Genomic DNA, 23,987 nt, shown 5'->3' with positions numbered 1-23,987 from the left:
CAAACCCCTAATCTGGGCGCTCTCAAGAAATGACTTTGACCACCCGCCAAATCAATCAGGATGCGAAAGGCTTCTTAGCCTTCCGTACAACCCAAAAAACAATATTAAAAACATTTCAAGAGACAGATTAAAAAGGATATTGGAATTAGGGTAATGTAGTGGTAGAACCCTCACCCACTACTGCACTCGCTGCAACGAATGGACCCAGTGTGTAGCAGTCCTCGTAAAGAGTCTGGACATCTTTCAAGTAAAATGACGCGAACACTGACTTGCTTCTCCAAAAAGTCGCGTCCATAATACTTTGCAGAGATTTATTTTGCTTGAAGGCCACGGAGGTTGCTATAGCTCTAACTTCGTGCGTCTTAACCTTAAGCAAACATCGGTCTTTCTCATTCAAGTGAGAATGAGCTTCTCGTATTAAAAATCTGATAAAATATGACAAAGCATTCTTTGACATAGGCAATGATGGTTTCTTAACTGAGCACCATAATGCCTCAGATTTACCTCGTAATGACTTAGTATGAGCTAAATAGAACTTAAGAGCTCTAACAGGACATAATACTCTTTCCAGTTCGTTGCCTACAATCTCTGATAAGCAAGGAATATCAAAGATTTAGGCCAAGGACGAGAAGGCAGTTCATTTTTGGCCAGGAAACCAAGTTGAAGTGAACAAGTGGCTTTTTCTGTAGAAAAGCCGATGTTCTTACTGAAGGCATGAAGTTCACTGACCCTTTTAGCCGAAGCCAAGCACACTAGGAAAAGTGTCTTGAGGGTGAGATCCTTCAGGGAGGCTGAATGTAATGGCTCAAACCTGTCTGACATGAGGAACCTTAGGACCACGTCTAAGTTCCATCCAGGAGTTGCCAAACGACGTTCCTTAGAGGTCTCGAAAGACTTAAGGAGATCTTGGAGATCTTTATTGTTGGAAAGATCTAAGCCTCTATGTCGAAAGACCGAAGCCAACATGCTCCTGTAGCCCTTAATCGTGGGAGCTGAAAGGGAGCGAACCTTTCTCAGATGTAAAAGAAAATCTGCGATTTGGGCTACAGAGGTACTGGACGAGGACACAGATGCTGACTTGCACCAGTCTCGAAAGACTTCCCACTTCGACTGGTATACTCTAATGGTAGAAGCTCTCCTCGCTCTTGCAATCGCACTGGCTGCCTCCTTCGAAAAGCCTCGAGCTCTTGAGAGTCTTTCGATAGTCTGAAGGAAGTCAGACGAAGAGCGGGGAGGCTTTGATGGACATTCTTTACGTGGGGCTGACGTAACAGATCTACCCTTAGATGAAGACTTCTTGGAAAGTCTACCAGCCATTGAAGTACCTCGGTGAACCACTCTCTCGCGGGCCAGAGGGTAGCAACCAACGTCAACCTTGTCCCTTCGTGAGAGGCGAACTTCTGCAGTACCTTGTTGACTATCTTGAATGGTGGGAATGCATATAAGTCCAGAAGAGACCAATCCAATAGAAATGCGTCTATGTGGATTGCTTCTGTATCTAGGACTGGAGAGCAATAGATTGGTAACCTTTTGGTCAACGAGGAGGCAAAGAGGTCTATGGTGGGTTGACCCCAAGTAGCCCAAAGACTCTTGCCCACGTACTTGTGGAGGGTCCATTCCGTGGGTATCACCTGACCCCTCCGACTGAGACAGTCTGCCAAGACGTTCAAGTCCCCCTGGATGAATCTCGTCAACAGGGAGATGCCTCGATTTCTTGACCATAAGAGAAGGTCCCTTGCGATCTCGAGCAGCGTGAAGGAGTGTGTGCCTCCTTGCTTGGAGATGTACGCTAAAGCTGTGGTGTTGTCTGAGTTGACCTCTACCACTTAGTTTCGAAGAAGCTTTCGAAAATCATCAAGGCCAAGTGGACTGCTAATAGCTCCTTGCCGTTGATGTGCATGCTCTTCTGACTTGAGGTCCACAGACCCGAGCATTCCCGACCGTCCAGGGTCGCACCCCAACCCAAATCCGACGCGTCTGAGAACAACACGTGGTTTGGGTTCTTGACTGCTAGGGATAGTCCCTCTCTCAGACTGATATTGCTGTCCCACCATTTCAGGCATGCCTTTACTGGTTCGGAGACTGGGAATGATACCGTCTCTAACGTCTTGTCCTAGTTCCAGTGAGAGGCTAGATGGAACCGGAGAGGCAGAAGGTGTAGTCTCCCTAGTGAGACAAACTGCTCCAGGGATGAGAGAGTCCCTACGAGACTGTTCCAACTCCTGACCGAACAAACGTTCTCTTTTCAGCATTAGTTGGACTTCGAGCAGGGCTTGTTCTATTCGGGTGGCAGATGGAAAAGCCCGAAAAAAAAACTGGACTGCGAATCTCCATCCCCAAATATAGAATAATCTGGGATGGGATCAGTTGGGACTTTTAGGTTGACCAAAAGTCCCAACTCCCTGGCCAGACTCAACGTCCAATGTAGATCTTGCAGACAGCGAAGACTGGACGATGCTCTGAGAAGCCAGTCGTCCAAGTACAGGGAGGCTCGGATCCCCGATAGATGGAGGGATTTTGCCACATTCCTCATGAGCCTCGTAAACACGAGAGGAGCAGGACTGAGGCCAAAGCACAGGGCTCGAATCTGGTACCCCACATTCCTGTAAACAAACCTCAGAAACGGTTGGGAATCCGGGTGTATAGGAATGTGGAAGTATGCCTCCTGAAGGTCGAGAGAGACCATCCAGTCGCCTTCCATTAATGCTGTCAAGACAGCCTGGTAGACTTCATCGTGAAGTTTGTCTTGACAATGAACACATTGAGCGCACTTGCCTCTTACGTACTCCTGCAGTGAACTTGGCGGCCAGATCATTGGAGCCATCCCTGAGGGACTTGTTCTTGCAGAGAACGTGGCTGTCAGATCATTGGAGCCATCCCTGAAAGCCTTGTTTATGCATGACATAATTGTACTGCAAAACTTCAAACGTTCGAATAAACTCCTAACAGGAGATGGTCTAGCTCTGAAGTCGACCATAAAAAACTTGGAGCGTCTCATGGCTAGGCGCCAGGGAGAGTCTATGAGGTTTGAGAAGTCTATCTGGGCAGAGGCAGGAACTCCCAAGCCGAGAACTTCTCCCTTGTAATATCAGACTCTCGCTCTATAAGCCAGCTTAAAAGTAGGGAAAGCAAAGGCTGTCTCCCCCAAACTCCTCCTGGTGATTAACCAGTCGCCTAGCAAACGTAAAGCTCTCTTAAAAGAGCGAGAGAGCACTAGCTTATAAAACAACGGCTTCGAAGTAGCTAGGCCTAGTGTAAACTCTGACGTTTAGGCGAACGAGGAGCAGCAGTTACAAAAAGATCCGGACAAAGATCCTTAAAAATCAGCATGATTTATTTAAAGTCCATAGAGGGCTGAGCAGCTTTAGGCTCCTCTCCGTCTGACAGAATCCTCAAGGGAATATCAGTAGGAGGGGGAAGAGCAACTTCCTCATCTGAAGGAACCTTGTCCGACAATAGCCGAGTCTCAAGCAAGGGAGAGACCTGCCGTGGTGGCAATGCTTGACAAGCAGAGTCCACACGCAAAGGAGCAACAGTAGCAGTCAAGGACGCTATGTCATGTAACTGCTAAAAGGACTGACCAGTAACAACAACAGGTGCGGGAGGACGTTCGACGTCAACTCGAGACTGCCTTGACTGCTTAGACTGAGCAGTCAAAGCAACTCTTGACTGCGGTGCTTGACGCTCAACGTCAAAACAAGTCAACTATGCTGGTTGGTGAACGTCCTGAACGTCAACAAGAGCAAGCGGTAGCGGCTGAACGTCCACAAGCGGCTGAGAGTCAACACGGGACTGCATCGAGTGAGGCTCTACAAAACACGATTGACGTGACTTTGTAACGTCAATGTCAACAGGACGAGCAAAGGCTCGTTTGGGCGGCTGACGGCCAAGATCTCGATCAGCTAAGCGGCGAGGATCATCGTGAACCTGCTCAACAGAATAGTCCTCCATAAGAGAGGCAAGCTTATTCTGCATGTCTTGCCGTACAACCCATTTAGGATCAACGGGAATGGTTGCGGTAAGAGACGAGGGTAACGTCTGTGACTGCAAAACCTTACCTACAAAAAGACTCTCGGAGCCTGTGTTACGCTTTTGTTTAGGCGGCGAGCAGTCTTCCGATGACTGCATAGGGTCAGAGCTGTCCTAATGGTTAAAATCAGGACGCTGGACCTGTCCTGAAAGGACTGACTTTCGCTTAAAGGGCCTCGAAACCTTGTTCCACGGTTTCTTATGCGAAAAGCCTTCGGATGACGAGGAGAAAATCGTCTCGCTCGTCTTATGGTAGGGGCGGTGTTGATGAGACACGCCTGAAACCATAGAGGGAACGTCTGTTCGCTGATCAAGTCCTCTCGAACCCATAAGTCGTATGACATTACTTCTCCCCTGGGCTTGGGAGCTTGCAAGAGGTCTCGGACTAGGCGAACGACAGGCACGAACAGACGAACCCTCGGTCGCAACACTGATAACACTTTGCGCAATTATCACTTTATCACTACGATTTTCTGTTTTGCACTTACTTCACTGAAATCGAATTTTTCAACAATTCACATTAGGTATGAATAAAACTGATTTCTACCTGAAGCACGCAATTCTACCCTCATCAAAAGGTTATAATTGCGAAATCAATCGTATAATGTAAGCACATTAATACAAGCAAAAAACAGTAAACATATATTAAGATAAAAAGATCAGTGGCTGGGAAGGAGACTAAACACTAGTTCATTCAAAACTACGTTTTCAATCTCTCACCGTACAGTGCCTTGGGATGAGAATAAAAACTAAAAACGTTTTATCCTTTCTCCCCGTACAGACTAGGGACGAGAGTAAAAAACTGACCCGAGAACAACGTTACTCGCTTGGGACGAGAATAAAGATCGGAACGTTCTCTCTTCCTCTCTCTCCCTCCGTCTCTCTCTCTCTCTCTCTCTCTCTCTTGATTTCGCACCGAAGAGAAGAGCCCACTTACCTTTCGTCAATAAACAGGTTATTTGACCAAAGGAAAAAACTGAAAGGTTTTTCTTTTAACAAGTTCCTTTAAAATAGTATTTAAAACATTTAAGCTTTGAAAGAAGAATGAACAAAACGTCAGAATCGATTTACTCTTTCTGCAAAGTGAAACCGTGATTCTCTCTCTCTCTATCGTAACGATAGAGCGCAAACTGCGTAGCATAAATAAACTAAACGTTAGTTCATCTTTGAAACAGTACGAAGACTATTCAAAGAAAATCTTTCATAAAATATCTACTAAAAAATATTCATTTAATAAGTTTTAAATCATTTGCTCTGTAAAAGTTATTTACGATTGAAAGGGCTCAACGTTGTTTAACTTCGGTTTCCAAGTTAGGACCGCCTACTCTCGGATTAGAGGAGGAATAGGAAAGGTCGCATATAAACAAATCATTAAAATTTATCTTGATGTTTATTATAAATGGAAAGCTAATCGAAGAGGCCTAATAAAGGCGGTTGAGATATAAAATATATAGAGGAAAATCTATAATTAATTTATAACGTGATAAGATAATTGCTAAAAGCCTAAAACACACTTCCGTACTAAGGGAAGGGTCGGCCATTTAAAAGTCAAAGAAAGTCCAAAAAACAATCCAAAGTCATCAAAAATTAAATCTATCCAAAAACGAGTTCAAGATTTAAGTTGAAGATAAAACACCTGCACTGCGAAAGCTCAAACCAAAAGGAAGTACTTCACCAAATATGTTGAGAAAACTCCAGGTTATATAGCGAGTATTGATACGTTTTGTCGTTAAGGCCGACAGAGAAAAATTGGGTCTGTTTACATGTATATGCGGTATCTGGCCGATAGTTGGCGCTAGTGGGACCACCCGCAACCTTCATAGCGATCGCTCGCGAGTTTTTGTGTGTTTTTTCTGTCGAGCCGCCAGAGGCTCAGCTATTATATATTCACCGGCTAAGTTACATATTTAAAAATAGGCACACACAACTCTCATATGGAATTGAGCGCACACAATGCCAGTCTGGATGAAGGGCGTTGTCCTTAGTCCCCCTTCCTGAATGATCTCCCTTTCTTTCATGGGAGAGGGAGGTATGCGGTGCATGTTGAGAGTTGCCCCTTAATGTGAAGTAGCAATGGTATACATCACTTCTGCACCCGTTTGGTCTTGTACTGAATGCAGCGACCTCAACTGAGTGCCACTACATCAGCCAAAATAGAACATGTTTAAGATGACCAATCAACATAGCTGATAACAGCTTATGTTTCCGATAATCTCTCAAAATACATAAGAATGGCATGTACCAGGAGATCATAACCAACACCGAATGGTACGCAGTACTGTACAGGTGTTCATGCGCTGGTTAACAGCACTGTCTCGTATGAGACTGAGCACTAATACCCTTGATAGAGATCTTTCCTGTTCTTCTTCCGACAGTTCCCAAGAGACAAGATCAATGCCAGGGAAGATGTCAGCCCAAGAAAAGGGCCCAATCCCCACAATCTCAGGCTCCACACTGCCACCAGTCTCCACAAGCTCCGTCACCGCTTGAGCAGTCTTGGTGGGACCAATCACTACGGGACTGGTTTTCTACACGCTTGTTGTATACAACACCTGTGCTTCAGTGACTTTTGGGTCACAGAATTTCTGGCATCCACTTTGTTCTAGCTTTCCCAGTCTACATTACCGGTGAAAGAGGAACCTATGACCATTATTATCTCTTATATGGACTATGAGAACTTCCCTTCCCATGCATTGAGGTTTCTTCATAGTATTCCCTTTGTGTTTCATCTTCACAAGAAATTTTCAACAATTTTCTCCCCTCAAGACCAAATTCCCCACACTTGTACTCTAAGATCATCATTTCCCACAGGATCAACTACATGCTGCAATTGGGAACCATGACATCAGAAACCACACTATCCGAACTTATCCTTGTTCTTCGGGTGACCATTGCCAGAAAACTAGTTCAGCTAACACGACCAATAATCTGTTCCTTCCCAACACTCCCAGCCCTGAGGTCTTGCAACATGTTGGAATCTTTCAATGCTTGAGATTTGATGTGCTGAGACTGTTCCATGACCTAGATCTTATCTTGCTCACAGACTGGTCCAGGACACAATATCTCCTCAGACTTGCTCACAAAATGGTCAAGGACATGATATCTCCTCACACTGAGATTTTACCAGACACTAAAATCTTCCAACTCATTCATACAATAATGATTGGAATAGTAGGGGTTCTCGGGTATGATCTTGGCACTCATAAAAGCACTGAAATATTACAATGTGCTTGCACAGCTGTCGGTAAGGATCCTCGCCAACCAAGGACAGACACTTAAGTGACGTAACTAGGAGTCTAATTGTGCATTTCTCTCCAAACACTAAAGCACTTAACTTCCCTTAGCCTTGGAGAGCATGAGGGCAGTTCAGTCAGCTCTCGTTCATCTTTTCTTCCTCTATTGAGACTTGCTTTCTTTTGTTCTTGGACTGGCTGGTGAATATCTTAGGAGAAAAGATTCTTCGAAGAATGTCGAGTCATCAACCCTACTGTACCTGACTTTAGTCCGTTACCTTTGAAGGCAGAGATCTTCAAGACAGTCTACGATTACCAAGGTCTTTGCAATCATTTGTGAGTTATCAACACAACTTCTTTTGGTGAGAGAGAAGGTAGTTCCTTACAGGCAGCTCAATAGCGATCGCTCCCGTAGTTCCTGAAGCATTGATAGTAAGCAACCAGCATTCCCCTTCCTTCTAGTTTTATTGGTAGCTGCATAACTCTTCATTGCATTAACTCCTCACATCCAGTAGCTGCATGATGATCCTCATTGTCGGAACTTTTCTCATCCAGGGAATCTGTTGCACACAGATATATCTAGCGAATATCCTATCTGTCTCGAGGACAGAGGAAGAAATACTGTACTCCTGTTTTCAACCTACCCATAATGCATGCAGTGAGGCTACTTTGCCAGATTACCAGAGAAGTCTGGCAAAGCACTCGGTAGCATTGATAAACTACAATGCTTCTGTTCATGACTTGCGTCAACAAAGGAGCTCATTTCACAGACCCTTAACAATCGGATGCACTCTTAGGAAGTCAATAACACAAGAGTTGTTTGCAAGGTTTATCTTGTAGGAAGACTGTTCAAGAAAACACTCATTCGACAGGGACTCTGTGTCAGTGTCAATTGTGATCTCTAGCTCATTGCATGGTGGAATGGCTTCTTAACTTTGTGGTCTTCACAATCACTGGACAGACTTGCCGATCAGTTGGACAAGAAACTTCAAGGATTCTACTACCCAGACCCAGTCCATCAGCAGCATTTGAATACACCTTCCAACATCCATAGGAATTCTATATGCTTCCCCCTTTCAGCCCATTTTTCTGTAGTAGTAGGTTGGCCAGGGCACCAGCCACCCGTTGAGATACTACCGCTAGAGAGTTATGGGGTCTTTTGACTGGCCAGACAGTACTACATTGGATCCTCCTCTCTGGTTACGGTTCATTTTCCCTTTGCCTACATACACACTGAATAGTCTGGCATATTCTTTACATATTCTCCTCTATCCTCATACACCTGACAACACAGATTACCAAACAATTCTTCATCACCCAAGGGGTTGTCGCACTGTAATTGTTCAGTGCCACTTTCCTCTTGGTAAGGGTAGAAGAGACTCTTTAGCTATGGTAAGCAGCTCTTCTAGGAGAAGGACACTCCAAAATCAAACCACTGTTCTCTAGTCTTGGGTAGTGCCATAGCCTCTGTACCATGGCCTTTCACTGTCTTGGGTTAGAGTTCTCTTGCTTGAGGGTACACTCGAGCACACTCTCCTATCTTATTTCTCTTCCTTTTGTTTTGTTAAAGTTTTTATAGTTTATATAGGAGATATTTATTGTTGTTACTCTTCTTAGAATATTTTATTTTCCTTTTTTCCTTTCCTCACTGAGCTATTTTCCCTGTTGGAGCCCCAGGGCTTATAGCATACTGCTTTTCCAACTAGGGTTGTAGCTTAGTAAGTAATAATAATAATAATAATAATATAAAGATAAATACTGTAGATACATACTGTATATAAATAGATCAATTGCTTGAGAAACCTGCAAACTCATGAAACATTCCATTGGGCTTAAGCTCCCTAGGAGCTCTTCATGAGTCTTGTTGATTCTCATAAGTCTCGACCTAAGAACTAATTGAAAACTTAGATCGATTGCAAAGTGGTATTCTGCATGGCAAAGATTAAAGAGCTTCCCTAATGAAGAAGATAGAAAACAGCTGATCCAAATACAGTTCAGCATAAATATATATGCATGGCAGATCTTTACATGGGGTGATTGGTGTGATACGTTAGAAATACCCTTGTTTTTATAATTGAAAATCTAAAGACGAACATTTTCTTACAATAATCACCTTATAAGTATGACACAAAGTTTTAAGGTGCTGATAGATAGCTAATCCATACCCATCGAATTAGGCGAGAACTTTTCTTTCACTGTCACTTTTTAGGAAAATCCTTGGGATACAATGGTATCACAGAGATAGAAATGCAGCAGTCCCAGTAAGGAAAAATATTATCTCTATTTACAAATATATAAGGGGGAAAAGAGAATGATAGCTAAGCCATCTTATAACAGGGGGATATGTCAAATTCCAGAAAAAATACTGTACAGAGAACTGCAAAGATGGAGGAAAGATGTTGGAAGAACTTTTTGAGGAACATTATCTCGAATTTGAGACGTGTAATCTATATCAATGTGAAATAAATGACTGGGAAGAGAACACGTAGGATAAAGATCTCAAGGAAACAAAGGGTCATTGGTGTTGATAAAAAGTGATGGTGGTGATGCAAGGAGCAGCAAATTACATGGTATGATGTGTACATATCATGAACCCATAGCTGGATGGAGCACCATAAAGTAGCAGTACTTAAAATTACTAGACAGGGATGTGGTTACTGCAGTCTCAATGGAGTGAACTAATCAAACAGGCGTCTTTATTTTCGTTAAAGTATCTACTCTTTCTGGGATCCTAGACCTCATCCAATCCTTAGGCTTCACTTTACTAGAGAGGTCTTTAATTTAAGGGTTGTGGTGGCCTGGTGGTAGCATCCTTGCCTGGTGATTGCCAGACTGGGGTTCGAGTCCCGCTCAAACTCGTTAGTTCCTTTGTTTGCTACAACGTCACCAACCTTGTGAGCTAAAGATGGGGGGTTTGGGGGAGCATATAGGTCTATCTACTGAATCATTAGCAGCCATTGTCTAGCACACCTTTTTCCAAGATTGGGTGGAGAGGGGTCTTGGGAACTGATCATATGTAATATGGTCAGTCTCTAGGGCATTGTCCTGTTTGATAGGGCAATGTCACTGTCCCTTACCTCTGCCATTCATGAGCAGCCTTTAAACCTTCAAGAGCCTACATTCTAAAAGGAGGAATACCTTTTGATAAATCGTAAAGTATTCCTTCTCTACATGGTAATCCCTGTATCCAAGCACAAAACATATCTGGTCTCACAAGCTATATTTCAAGACCAACATTCTGATGAAGTACCTGTGTCACTTTACTTCTTGATACTATTGTCAATTTTGAAACCAAGAATATCCCATTTGAATGAACTATCTAACTCTACTACAATAGTATTATTTTTGCTTGTCCAAACACCACATTCTTCAAGTAAAACATACTAAACATACCATCACATGTGACAACAGCAGTATAGTTTGTTACCCTGTTACCTTGGAAGTGATTTGGCTAAAAGCCCACTGTTTATTTGGATGTCTTGTTTGCATCGCAAGTGAAACTGTAATGTTATGATTATTAAAGGATGCCTCTTATTTGCTTGATGCATATTGGAAGTCCACAGCCAGCTACGCTCACATTTTACAGTATCATATCCAAAGCTGTTAAATTTACCAATGACTTCATTTCCTCATCAGTCAATGTTTTCCAGGATCTCACTTTGTGGCATACAGAATGCCAATAATAATCATAAAGAAGTGTTCTGCAATAAGATAATGAACACAGCAGACTTAGAAATAATGAATAAACTGATAAAATTCTGCCTAATTAGTCCTCACTCCCTCTAAGCAGAGATAGATATACTTTATATTCAATGTGCAAAAAAACTAACATAACATTTGCTTAGGGGGTTTTAACCAATAGCTGAATAGGAAAAAACAACAAAAACTTGGCTTGCTCACATCCGTACTCAAACCCTACACAAGTATTAATTCAAAACCATTCCTCATCAATAATTGATTTTAAAAACTACTAGGAGTAGTACTTATTTTTCCAAAAGAATAAAGTAGGAAAGCAGAAGAATATAAGATAACACCAGAATTGGCACAAAAAACATAGCTATCCAGAAACAAATGACAGGCAATTGTGCAGGAAACAGGGTTGAAGGAAGAGTTCCTATTTCTTATGCTTATAGTAATACTGTACTATATAAACAGGTCTATATATACACACATATAAGCAAGTATAGATAGATCCTAAAAGAACTAAATCTTAGTTAAGTGAAATTTGCATGTGTAAAGAATGTGTACATACTAAAGTTATGTCTCTTATTATACATAAAACCTAAATGGTAAATTCATCTACACAAAGTTACTGAACAACACCACACAGATACATGTGCAAGAGAATATACACACCAAAGAAACGACCCAGTTAACTGAAACATCCAAGTTGAAACGACAGCTGTTTTAACTCCCTACAGTTGGGACAAGAATCTAAGAGCTTCCCTATTGAAATGTTTTATAAATTCTTAATACATAAACAACCAATAGACAGGATAACCATAAACATTTTACAAATATGCTTTCAAATACAGTACTCATATATAAAAATAAAGGGAATCCAAAGGTCTTCAACAAAATATATACTGTACTGCCACTGTAAACTTGTCTAGGCCCATGTCCAATCTGGGATGAGTTAAAATGATTTACATGGGGTTGGGTAAGTAGCTACTTTTAGTACCAATTCATTTCTTTATCTTGCACAGGAACACTTCAGCAGTAACAATATGACTACATTGACAAATAGAAAAGACAAATCCACAAGTAAGACACATATTCTTTGGTTTAAATTGAAACAGGATCCTGTTTAACAAGAAATATTAAATATCAAGAAATATATCACACTAGGATATCATTATGCTCACCACTGCATCCTTAGCTACTTAAGTGAAGTCAATCCAACCCTAAGAAAGTTTTAGAAATGATATTAGTTGGATATATATACTTCCTCGTTTTATTAATACTCAGCATTAAATCAAATACAAATTTCAATTGTTAGGGAAAATCTTTTGAAAATCAAGTATATTACCTGTATGATCAATTAATCCATTTTCCTCAAATTTCAATTCAAAATAGTATTTATATAAACTATTTATTTATAATACAACTTTTATTTGGATGTGGCAGAAAACCATAACATCCAAACATTGTAAATTCTTAGAGTAATATGTATTTTTCCTAAGTATATAAATCTGAGTCCTTTAATAGGAGAATGATTGACCAAAGTTGGAAACCTACTGTTTAAAATTTATAACTAGGTAGTGTTATTTACTACTGGGTCATGGGTAAGCACTGCACATCCGAGAATCCACTGAGCATCCCCCTTTGACTTAAACCTAGGAACTGTGGGTTGGTTGAGGCAGGAAGTTAAAAGTTATAGAGTTCAGGTTTGTATAATTAGAATAAATATAACTTACATTACTTTAATAAAAAAAAAAGGTTTTATTTGTTCCTACACAAATACAAACCTTCCCTTATAAATAGGAGATTTATCTTAGGGAAAGAGGAAGTGCCTATGACCAAATTGGCTGGTTTGAATTCCAAGATGTCACAGCAATTGCCGGTAGATCTGTTAAGGGAGCCGAGGGGATGACTCTTGTCATCCTCCAAACAATCTAGGAAAAAAGATGTCCCAGGTAATATTATTACTTGCTAAGCTACAACCCTAGTTGGAAAAGAAGGATGCTAAAAGCCCAAGGGCTCCAACAAGGAAAATAGCACAGTGAGGAAAGGAAATAAGGAAACAAATTGAATAATATGCTTGAGTATACACTCAAGCAAGAGATGGGCTAAGTTTCTGCCAACAACTGACAGACAGTCATGACAAATGAGGGTGGCTCATCAGGGTAGTTCTCTCTCTATCTCGACTAAGAGCATCAGCAGATCTGCATATTATTCAGTGTGTGGCCACTTGAGAGCCACCAGGGTCATTCTGAGATTCAGTTGTCAACACCCTACTGATTACCAGAGAAATTAGTCAGAACAATATAAAAGCATAGTCATCTAGGTGTCCCATGGATGTTGGAAGGCATCCTCTAACACTGCTGATGAATCTGGAGCAAGGGAGCAGAAAACCAGGAACTGATTTATCTGTGTAGTAAACAAGTCAATCAATGGCAAACCCTACAGCTCAAGATGTCTTTCTGCTATTAGAGGATGAAGGGACTATTCCGATCCTATGACTTGTCCCAGGCAACCAAGTGCATCTGCTAGTACATTCATTTTACCCGGAATCACATCGCCGACAGCTCTACAGACTGGCTGAATGCCCAAGTGTACGCCTGCTTTGCCAACTTGCAGGGGAACCGAGAAACAGTTCACCACTGCTTGTTGATGTAAGGCACACCAGTCGTGTTGTAGCTTATCAAAACTATCGATTGCCCTATCAACTGTTGGAGAGATTGCAATACTAGATGTGCTACTTGCATTTTCAACCAGTTGATGTGTTAATAGCTTTTCTTCTTCTGACACGTTTTTCAAGGCGAAGTCGTTTCAAAGGTGTGTCTAGTCCTTACTTGGATGTCTCTGAACAGAAGTATCTTTAGAAAAGAGAATCTGTGATGGGTTTCCTTGATGAGCCTCTTGTCTTTCAGCCACCAAACTAGATTGTCCCGTACATCCTGCTCCATGGAAACAAATAGATGAGGGGATTTCCTGCTGCCAGTGATGCTTCAGACACCACTGAAGTGATCGCTGGTGGAAACGTCCATGAGGAACAAGCTTCTTCAACGACAGGAGTTGTCCAAGACGAGTGTCATTGTAGAACCTGAAAATCTTGTTTGGAGAGAAATTGTTGTGCTACCTACCCGAGTCTGCTTGTAAGGTTGTCTGATAGAAAGACTCGTTGCTGTTGTGTCTATCAGCATTCCAAAGTAATTCATCGAACATGGGGGAAAAGAAAAGAAAAAAAAAAAGAAGATGAAGAAGAAGAAGACTGTCTCGATCCTGAAGCAATTGCCACTGGCACGATGACAGAAGCAGCAAGGAGTTCAGGTATCTCAGTAGATGAATGTTGCTAGCAAGTGCCCAAACTAAGATGAGTGTGAACACTCGTGTGAAGATTTGGGGAGTGGTAGACAGTCCAAAGCACACCTTTGATTGAACTGATACCTACTCCTCTGAGGAAGAAGTGGAGGTACTTCCTATAGGACTGGTAGATGGGGATCTGAAAGTATCCAACTTCATTCCTAATGATGAATCAGGTAGTCTGTAGAACAAACTTCTTCAAGGAGAGAGGTCGATGACAGGTCTCCATTCCATTGTCCACTTCTCCACCAGGAAGAGATGACTGTAAAAGCCTGGAGAACACTCCAGTATTACGTCTGGCATGTTCTTCTCTATCATCTTCTTTGCCTTTGCCTCTAGGATTAGAACTTTTGCCAAACTCTCTTGGTATGAGTTGGAGGTTAGCAGTGTCTGGGTGATGGGAGGAATGTGTCAATAAACGAGAGGTGGTATATATCCCCGAGGACTTTTACCACACACTCTTTGGCTCTTTAGTATAGTACAGCTACCTTGCCTGAGAGCATGACAGATATCCCTCCCCTACTTGTGGCAGCTGCAGGAAGGGACTGCCAGTCTCAACATCCCCTTCCCCCCCTTAACTTTACTTTTCTTGGACTGGCAAAGACGGGAATGAAAGGTCAGAACGTAGTCCACACCTTTTCTAGAGGTGGAAGGGACAGGAGGTGCAGTCTGTATATTTCTTCCTCTCAAAGTTTGCCAACACTCCTGAGAAAATGTTTAGTATGCTATAGCTCCTGACAAGTGACTGATTCACAAGTCACCTGGGGGCTGGCCAAGGAAGCAGCTTTCATAGCCGCAGACTTAGATGCCATAAATGTAGTTCCCTTCGTCTCGAGTCTCTCCACGCGGCCCCTTATGTTAGTGTTATTACTGCTATGTCAATCAGAAGAGGAGAAGGGTCAGCATTTTCCTGAAAATAAATCTTGTTTAGATTGACTTGAGCATTAAGAATTCCTTAAATCAACGATCTGGGAATTTATTGTATCTAGAGCCCCCCGATCAAAATCCAACCAAGACAACTCATGGGTGGGTTTCAATTCTTGAGATTGGGCTTAATGCCAATCAAAGTCATTGAAATCTTAGATGATAGGTAATACCTTCACAAACATGGATTCTGTCTTGGGGTTCTCCGTCTCTGCAGATAAAGGTCCATAGTTGGGTGCCTAAAGGTCAACATACTCCTGAGACTCCTCTTTTCTCACGAGCTAGGCTTCCATGAGTTCTTGTGGTAGATCCGTTTTCTTTGTGTAACCCTGTTCAGTACCCCAAAGAAGAGGGGACGAGAGCCCGAAGGTCTGACTGCAAAGAGGTTTGGGTTCCTTTTGCTTTTGCATCTGTCTTGGGTGGCAAAGCGTTGGGCACTTGTACGGCTGAAGGATGGATGGGAGAGTAAGGGTACAAATGGTGCAATGGTACATCCCTTGGTAGTCTATTGATGGAAACTAAGGAGTCTCTGCAATTCAATCCTGAAGAGTTCTGTCGGTATTTGTACGCATCATCGGAACATTCCAAAGATATCTCTCACCTTGACCCACTACTCTGACAGTTTTGAAGTCCTCTATCACGATGAGCAGTTAGTTCTCGCCAAGCAAAAAGGTCCCTAGTACAGTAGATGGTTGTTCATTCCATGTTGGGAGGTCTCTTGAAGCTGAATGGTCTTGTTGAGTATGAAGATCCAGGTGCACTGATGGATTCCTAACCAAAAATTTAGAACAATGGGAAGAAGTAGGTGATCAATGTCCCTTGACTCATACATTAAGATTGCTAAGTGAATAGCAAGAGGATCTACTGAGAGCAGTCCAATCTCTGGAATTTCTGGCAATGGAAGTCCTATCTGCTGGTGTCCTTGTGCAGGATGGATGAAAAAGTAAATGATCAAACGGTGATCAAGTCCTTGGAGATCAGGACCGAAACGACCTGGTTGGAGAGTGGGAATGAGTCTTGGTTACTAGTATTGTCTGTGGAGACCTTGAATGGAGAGGCTCTCTAGAAAAGATTACTCATATTGAGCTCATGCACCTGAAGGAGGGCCAAGGTGATATTGTTGCTCTTTCCCCTACTTGCATGGTTAATCTCCTGGAGGATGATTTTGCAAGTCGTCCACAGTTCTACAACACCTCCGCTGGGCTATTGTCTCTGGTGATGAAATTCTCTTAGGAGCTGTCAGTAGAAGGAAGTGAGCACGAGTAGTGGCCTTCGTCCCAACTGAGTGGGTTTACTTCTTCCTGCACAGGAATGAGTACTGGTAACAGGTGCGTGAATACCTGTACCTTGTACAAGCTCACCTTCCCGAGAGTTGGTACTCAGTACACCACTGCTCGTCATACAAGTAACAAAAGGTCAGGCAAGGCTTCACAAGGCTTTGGACGATCGGTCTTGGCAAATGGTTTTTATTTATTGGTGCAGCTGGTGTCACATCTGATGGCTCAGCAGCAGAGGGCAAGGTCAAAGGTACAGAACTGGGAGGGGAAGGAGAGCCCATACACTTCTTCCCCTTTCCAGACATCAAAGACGAGGATTTACTTGCTGGCGGCAAAAAAACCGCAAGAGGAGAGGATCTAGGATCTTCTCAAAATTTTCTCCCACAGCAAGCTTTGTCTCACTGACTGTTATCACATTAGGTGCTCCTTCTACATGTGGAACAGCAGAAGAAGAGGGCAAAGCAGCAGAAGTTTAGGAGGTTCTAGCATCGGCTAACACCTTCAGCAGCTTCTCTGCAGATGGATTGCTATCGATACCCAAGAAAGGCCACACAACTTCTTCAGGTCCAAATCCCTGCAAACGTCATTAATGGTTGTCACAAAGTTGGGCGAGCTTCCGCGAGGAGATAGGGGGCATTGCCTTCAATGGGAGAAGGCAATAAACCTACCTCTCCTGAAGCCTGCTAGGAGGGCAAATCAGGATCTCTTCTCTTCTTTGGTTTTCCTTCGGAGGGCCCAAAACTGGTGGGCGAGAGGGAGCTAAAGAGCCTCTTCAGCAACAGTATAGGCATGGCCGAAGAGTTCTTTTTAGACTTCTCCCTCCTCCGACCATACTAAGACCAAGGCAAAGTGGCCATAACATATACTTATCACAAGAGGATGATTGATGTCCTTCTCAGGTTAGAAGTAGGTGCATGCGGCAGTGCCCTGAGGTCGAGAATTATCCCACCACAAGAATTAATTAAGTCCTAAGTAGGAAAGACTGCTCAAAGCCCCATTCAAGCATGGATTGATCCCATAAGGAAAAAGAGAGGAGAGAGTTTTGGGGGAAGAGATCCAATGATGTTCTTAGAGGGGCATGTACCTGTACCTTGAGGATAAGGACCATACAACTTGGGGTTGGCAAGAATGTTTGGTGCGGCCTTTGAGCATGGATTGTTCCCCTGAGGAAAATGATTCAAACTACAGAGAATATTCTTCAGCAGAGACGGGCTAGGAAGACTGTGATCTGCTGAAAAGTGCTCTGGCCAGAGAGAGACATTTTCTATGAACCCAAACGTAGAGAATGTCCCAGGAGTTATGCAAGAAAAATGGGTCATCACCCTACTTGCGGCCATCCCAGGGTCCCATGGAGGGACCAGGGAGATGGACGAACCGGGTGCTTGGTTCACGAAGGGACAGTTCCCTACTGCCAGTATATCAGGTTCACAGTCTGGTTGACCGAGTCCTGGGGAAGCAGTCCCTGGATGAACTATATCCCCCCTTCCTGGAGGAGGAGGTTGGCTTCAAGGGCAATTTATAGCCTAGCCTTACGTGGCCTAGTGATGGTAATTAGTGGGGGTGGGATTACTCACCCACAAACAGTACCACAGCAGTCATATTGAGCTCCATTTCTCCCTCCTGAAGGAACTTGGAAGCCCAGAGTGGGGACCAGTCACTGACCAATCTGTAGCCCTTGGTACTCGGGATTGAAGTGTTCTTTGTACTGCAGAATCCTGATGAACTTGAATTTTCCAGACTTGTGTTAGTGAATAACTTCTCTTTATGTTTGCAACATATATAATACCTGCTACATTTGTGCTTGTACAATTTAATATTGGATATCTCCTAGCAGCTATGGTGGACTACCTAGAAGAGTTACAAGACAATGGAGTTTCTCCATGTGGTCAAAAGGTGGCAGCAGGAATGCTTGAAAATATCTGGTCTCTATGGCAGGATAATTGTTGGACCAACTAGTAGAGAACACTCTTTCTGAGGCTAATAGGGTGCTATGAGCACCATGCTTGTGTTGTTAGAATTTCGGAGCTTGAGCACTACTTGCGGAATCAAAGGTGAGGGGTGGAAAAGCGTAAATGTCCAGTTTTGACCACTCCAGAAGCATGGCATTCACACCTATGGTGTCTTCAACTGGTGAACAGCAGACGTCCATCATCTTGTTTAGTGAGGTTACTAACACGTCCACCATAGGCTTACCCCATACAGCACAGATCCCGATAAACCTGATGTTGTGACTACTCCGTTGGCCTGGCCTGGATCTTCTGGCTCAGTTGGTCTACCAGAATAGAGTATTTTGTTTCCCAGGGATGAACCAGGGTAGTAAGGTTGTTTAGCTTTTCTTCTTCAAACACAGGAGGTACTGTATTATGTAAGCTGTTTTCTGGTGTAGGCTAAGGTAGTGGTGTTGTCAGAAAATATTCCACACTACTAACATCTCTGGGCCATTTATGAGCATTTTCTTCTCCATTTTTGTCCAAAAGCTTGATGGGTAGAGATGCTACAGGGTCGCTTCTCTAGCCTTCCATTAACGCATCTAAAAGAAAATGACATGTCCAAAACTCTCGCATCTAGACTGACACCTGCAAAAGTCTCTGGTGGTTGTTCCACCAGGCGATCACTTTTTCCTGACGCTATAATATAAGGATCACCTCTTGTTCTGGATCCAGATATCTTTCCCTATGATGACTGAAAAGAAACTAGTGGTTTCATTCTCAGTGGGATGAACTTCTCCACAATTCGTATAACCATGTAACTTGTGCGCTGACCTTTCTCATTCCTTCCTACAATCCCTCAAGAGATTAAGGAACTACTGAATACTTCAGCTGGATGGGGAAGCATGAAAATGAATTGATGCTCTTCTTTTTCCCACATTGAGAATTATCTGACCTGGAGACAGCCGAGACTTTTAAATTGACGATTCTCCAGATTCCTCCGTATGGCTGAAAGCTTTCACTAGGATTCCAAGAGACCTTCCCTGGTTTTACCCAGCACCAGCCAATCATCTGAGCAAAATAGACCATTGCCCCTAGATGATGAAGCCACTGCGCCATTTGTGCTATGACACTTATGAAGACCTATGGAGCTGCACTTAAGTTGAAGCAGAGGCACTTGAATTGAACCATCTGGTCTTCACAAAAGAACCTTAGATAAGTCCTTAAATCTGGATCAAGAGGCATGTGAAAACAAGGATTCAACAGATCTACGGAGAACATCCAATTGCATTTCTTGATTGCTGTTAAGTCAATCTACGATGTCTCCTTAGAGAAATTGGACACTTACAAGAACTCAACTCTGGAAACATCTCGTACTGGTTGCTAACCTCCTGATGATCTTGGAATAGAGAACAGGCAATGGAAAACCACATACTGAAACAGTTGAACCACCTCCACTGCACCTCCTACCTTAGAGCCTGAAACATATCTCCGCTCTTCACGTAAGGTTGAAGGACAAAAAGACAGATAATAGTGGTGGGGAAACTAATGGTAGTTGGTAATCTTTTTGAGATATCTTTAGGACACACGGATCCAATTGACGAAGGTGCCCGTTGCCAAAGAAGTGAAAGTCATCTTACCAGTAACTGAGCTCTTGGACCATAACTTGTGGTATCTCCCAGCTCCTGATTTGCTAAAAAGATAGTTTAGCACTATATCCTGTCTGATTATAAAAAAAAAAAATAAGGGACTCTATGGTGGAGTTATGCCCTCTCTGCTGATTATACATTTCTAATGGAGACACAAAGGGTGTTGGATGATTAATGGACTATGGACTCTTCTTATGGATCACACTGGCTGAAATGATAAAAAGGTGTGGTTTTCATCCTCGTCGTTGTAATGACCCGCCATCCTTCAACAATCTAGAAAACTGAGCCTGCATAGAAATTCATTTCAAAGGCCCTATCCATATTGTCAACTGCTATCTTGAATTATTTTACAGACAACGACTTTACCTTTAGAAACAAGTCTCTATTATTATCATTATTAAAACTTGCTAGGCTACTACCCTAGTTGGAAAATCAGAATGCTATAAGCCAAGGGGCTCCAACAGGGAAAATAGCCCAGTGAGCAAAGGAAACAAGGAAAAATGAAATATTTATGAACAGTACCAACATTGAAATAAATATTTCTTAAATAAACTATAAAAACTTAAAAAAAACGAGGAAGAGAAATACGATAGAATAGTGTGCCCGAGAGTGCCCTCAAGCAAGAGATCTCTAACCCAAGACAGCAAAAGACCATGGTACAGGCAGTTCACTGGTCTGGGATACTCCTATTCTTTTAAACCTGATCAGGGCACCAGGCATAGCAGTCAGGAGGACATCTTTATTTGGCATTAACTATCTCAAAGACCTCTTACACTTTCATCCTCACTGCCTGAGTAAGCAAGCATTAATAGCTTGTTCTGAATACTGCTACAGTATTCTGTTGGTGACCAACAAACCCACATAAAGCTTCTCCATTATTTCATTCAATAGTAGTAAATATGGAGCAACTTACTCTTCCCCTTCAGAGTCTATGGCATGGAATAAAATTCCTTGAACTAACTCATTTATCATCACTCAAATTTGTGTACTGTATTTTTTTCGGGGACATTTTTAAGTCACCGAAAAAATAAAGTCCTGAGTGGATAATGATGTAGCTATGTGGTAAGTGTACAATAAATGCACTGGGTGTTTCACAGCTGCCACCCTCAAGTTCCCTGTTCAAGGCTCATGTTCTTTGGTGGACATCTCTTCCTGCAATCCCAATGATCAATAAACTAACCTGTATACCTTTACAAATGCAAGTCTGTTCACCTTGATTACGATCAAGTTGTCTTGGCTCTGAATCATTAGCAACATTGGGTGGTCAGCATGGCCTGGACCCTTACTATAGTGGTAAGTGGCCAATCACATCAAGGATACCTTGAAGTCCACTGTCTGCATCTGCATATGTGGGCATAGCAAAAAGTTAATAGACTTTTCACTACTAGTAGAAGGGAAAGATACTGTGATAAATAAATTACTGTACATATCCCAAAACAGAAGGGCTTTGTCTGTAAATCGTCCTTACTGCTAACACGACTAAACTTTTCTTCCCACTTATCCATGGAGGTTCCTACTTACAGTAACTTTAATCACAGGAGCTAGAGTATTTCTCCTCTCATTTGATTAAGACATCTCTTCCCAAGAATTACCCATCAGTAAAGGTAGAGATGTCTCAACCCTCGGTGCTAGCAAACATTTACACTTTCTTGCTACTACACCTGCAGTATACTCCAACAGATCCAACGAACCTATTCAGCACTAAAGAGAGGATTCACTCCTATGTTTGGCTGCTTTGTCCTTGTTCCTAGATTCTACAGTTAAGAGCAACTTGTATTTGCTCGGTGTGAAATAACCCTACATTCCACACACCTACCCTTAATTGAGTACTGTACACTTGTCTCAGCATATGCTGCATTTCGTGTGAGGGTAAAAAATATTCTTGAAAAAGTTTCCTAATTTTGAAAATTGAATCTAATAAACTTGAGAGATATTCCTTATTATTTTGATGCTCTACAAACTTTGAACAAACCACTATGACAATGAAAATTATACAAAACAACAGAGCTGCTTGGGGCACTTTATGCCAAGGAGAACAAGAACAGCCACACATTCACTCAGCATGCCACCCTGGAAGGTGGTAATTCTACACAGGGAAGCAATTTTATCCTTAGGGAGACCTTAGAATCTTTTACTTTGACTTAGGTGTTACAGTTGTTCCTTCCAGAAGAGGAACAGCAATGAACCTCAAGAAGATCCACTGAAATAATCCATCTAGACATAGGCTGAAGTTAGCAACCAATTCCTATACTTAACCCCCCCCCAAAAAAAAAAAAAAATTAAAGGCTGGAATGAGAAAGAGAGAAGAAAATGCTAAGTAATCCAGACAAATCTATTGATAACTGACATAAACAGGTCAAATCATAAAAAATTGACAGCAAAGGCTAAAGTAAAATAGAGATTGTATTGGTGTATGCACATCCAATTTTATTTGGGGCAAATAGAATGTCTTGAGAGAGGGAACTAGAGCACAGTACTGTAAATGGAACATTACGATTAACCAACATTTTATACACAATTAACTCTACTAAAGACACACTTTATAGGAATACATTACACACATGAAAAATAACAGATAACATCACACACAACATGAGCTTAAACCTACTGTAAACCAAATGCAGTTTTAAAACAAGTTCCAAGAATTTTCAAGCATCTTCAAGGACTATAATATTTATTTAACAAGAAAATTTTCATGATTAAAATCTACATTTATCCATTAAGTTCTGAACTGTGGTATTGGTGAAATGATTATGGTTGTAGAAGGGCACAGAAGTGACGCTTCTTCAGAGACAAATTATACACACTTTCAAAAAGCCAGCTGCATAATTAGTGCCAGTCACAGAACAGCATTCCTAGCCCCCCACCATTAGTGGAAAGGAAAACCACCACCAGAGAAGAGAAAAGCAATGTTCAAAATACAGACTTAGTAGGATAACTATAACTAATTAAAAAGTTAGGATAACTCACACACATATATATGTATATACATTCCAACAGAACTCATTTCCAATACCCAATGAAGAAAGGAGCCATGTGCATCAGGGAGAAAAGTTAGGGAAGCTTTTGATGGAGGATTCACAACAGACCAGTCTTAGTGTAACTTCCATTTTGGATTGTATTTTAAAGTTTGTAGCAGGGATTCTCAAGTCATTTATAAATGAGGCAAGTGTTTCGTGATAAGATTTTTTAAAATAATGTAACGATTTCAAATAAAATTATTTTTTCAATTACTAGTTTACTACTACGTGATAATGCTGTGGTGTGGAAGGGTGTTGAATTGTAAGTACTGTACTGCAAACTGTAAGTTTTTCTTCAACTGTTGCATATTATTTCTTTTTAAGGGTATATTTCTTTTAGGAGGTGTACTGTTTCAATTTCATATTTCTTTCAAGAAGTGTACTGTTTATATTTCATGAGATATTTCTTTTAAGAGGTGTACTGTTTATATTTCCTAGGGTATTTCTTTTTAAGAAGTGTAGTGTATTTATTTACTGGGATATTTCTTTTAAGAAGTGTACCATTTATATTTCATGAGATATTTCTTTTAAGAAGTGTACCGTTTAAATTTCATGAGATATTTCTTTTAAGAAGTGTACTGTTTATATTTCCTGGGGTATTTCTTTCAAGAAGTGTACTGTTTATATTTCATGAGATATATCTTTTAAGAAGTGTACTGTTTATATTTCATGAGATATATCTTTTAAGAAGTGTCTTGTTTACATTTCATGGGATATTTCTTTTAAGAAGTGTATTGTTTAAATTTCATGAGATAATTCTTTTAAGAAGTGTACTGTTTAAATTTCATGAGATAATTCTTTTAAGAAGTGTACTGTTTAAATTTCATGAGATAATTCTTTTAAGAAGTGTACCGTTTATATTTCCTGGGATATTTCTTTCAAGAAGTGTACTGTTTATATT

At 41.6% G+C, this 23,987-nt stretch overlaps 1 protein-coding gene across 5 annotated transcripts in view; it reads right to left on the bottom strand.

Annotated features, from left to right (window-relative positions):
* The window catches only part of LOC137623075 (uncharacterized), a 71,228-nt gene that overhangs the window by 6,258 nt on the left and 40,983 nt on the right, over positions 1 to 23,987 (bottom strand). The gene's annotated exons all lie outside the window — the stretch shown is intronic.

Source organism: Palaemon carinicauda, chromosome 30 (genome assembly GCF_036898095.1).
Source record: "Palaemon carinicauda isolate YSFRI2023 chromosome 30, ASM3689809v2, whole genome shotgun sequence".
NCBI classification, from domain to species: Eukaryota; Metazoa; Arthropoda; class Malacostraca; order Decapoda; family Palaemonidae; genus Palaemon; species Palaemon carinicauda.
The sequence above is the reverse complement of the archived record's forward strand: the minus strand, read 5'-3'. Positions and strand labels throughout refer to the sequence as shown.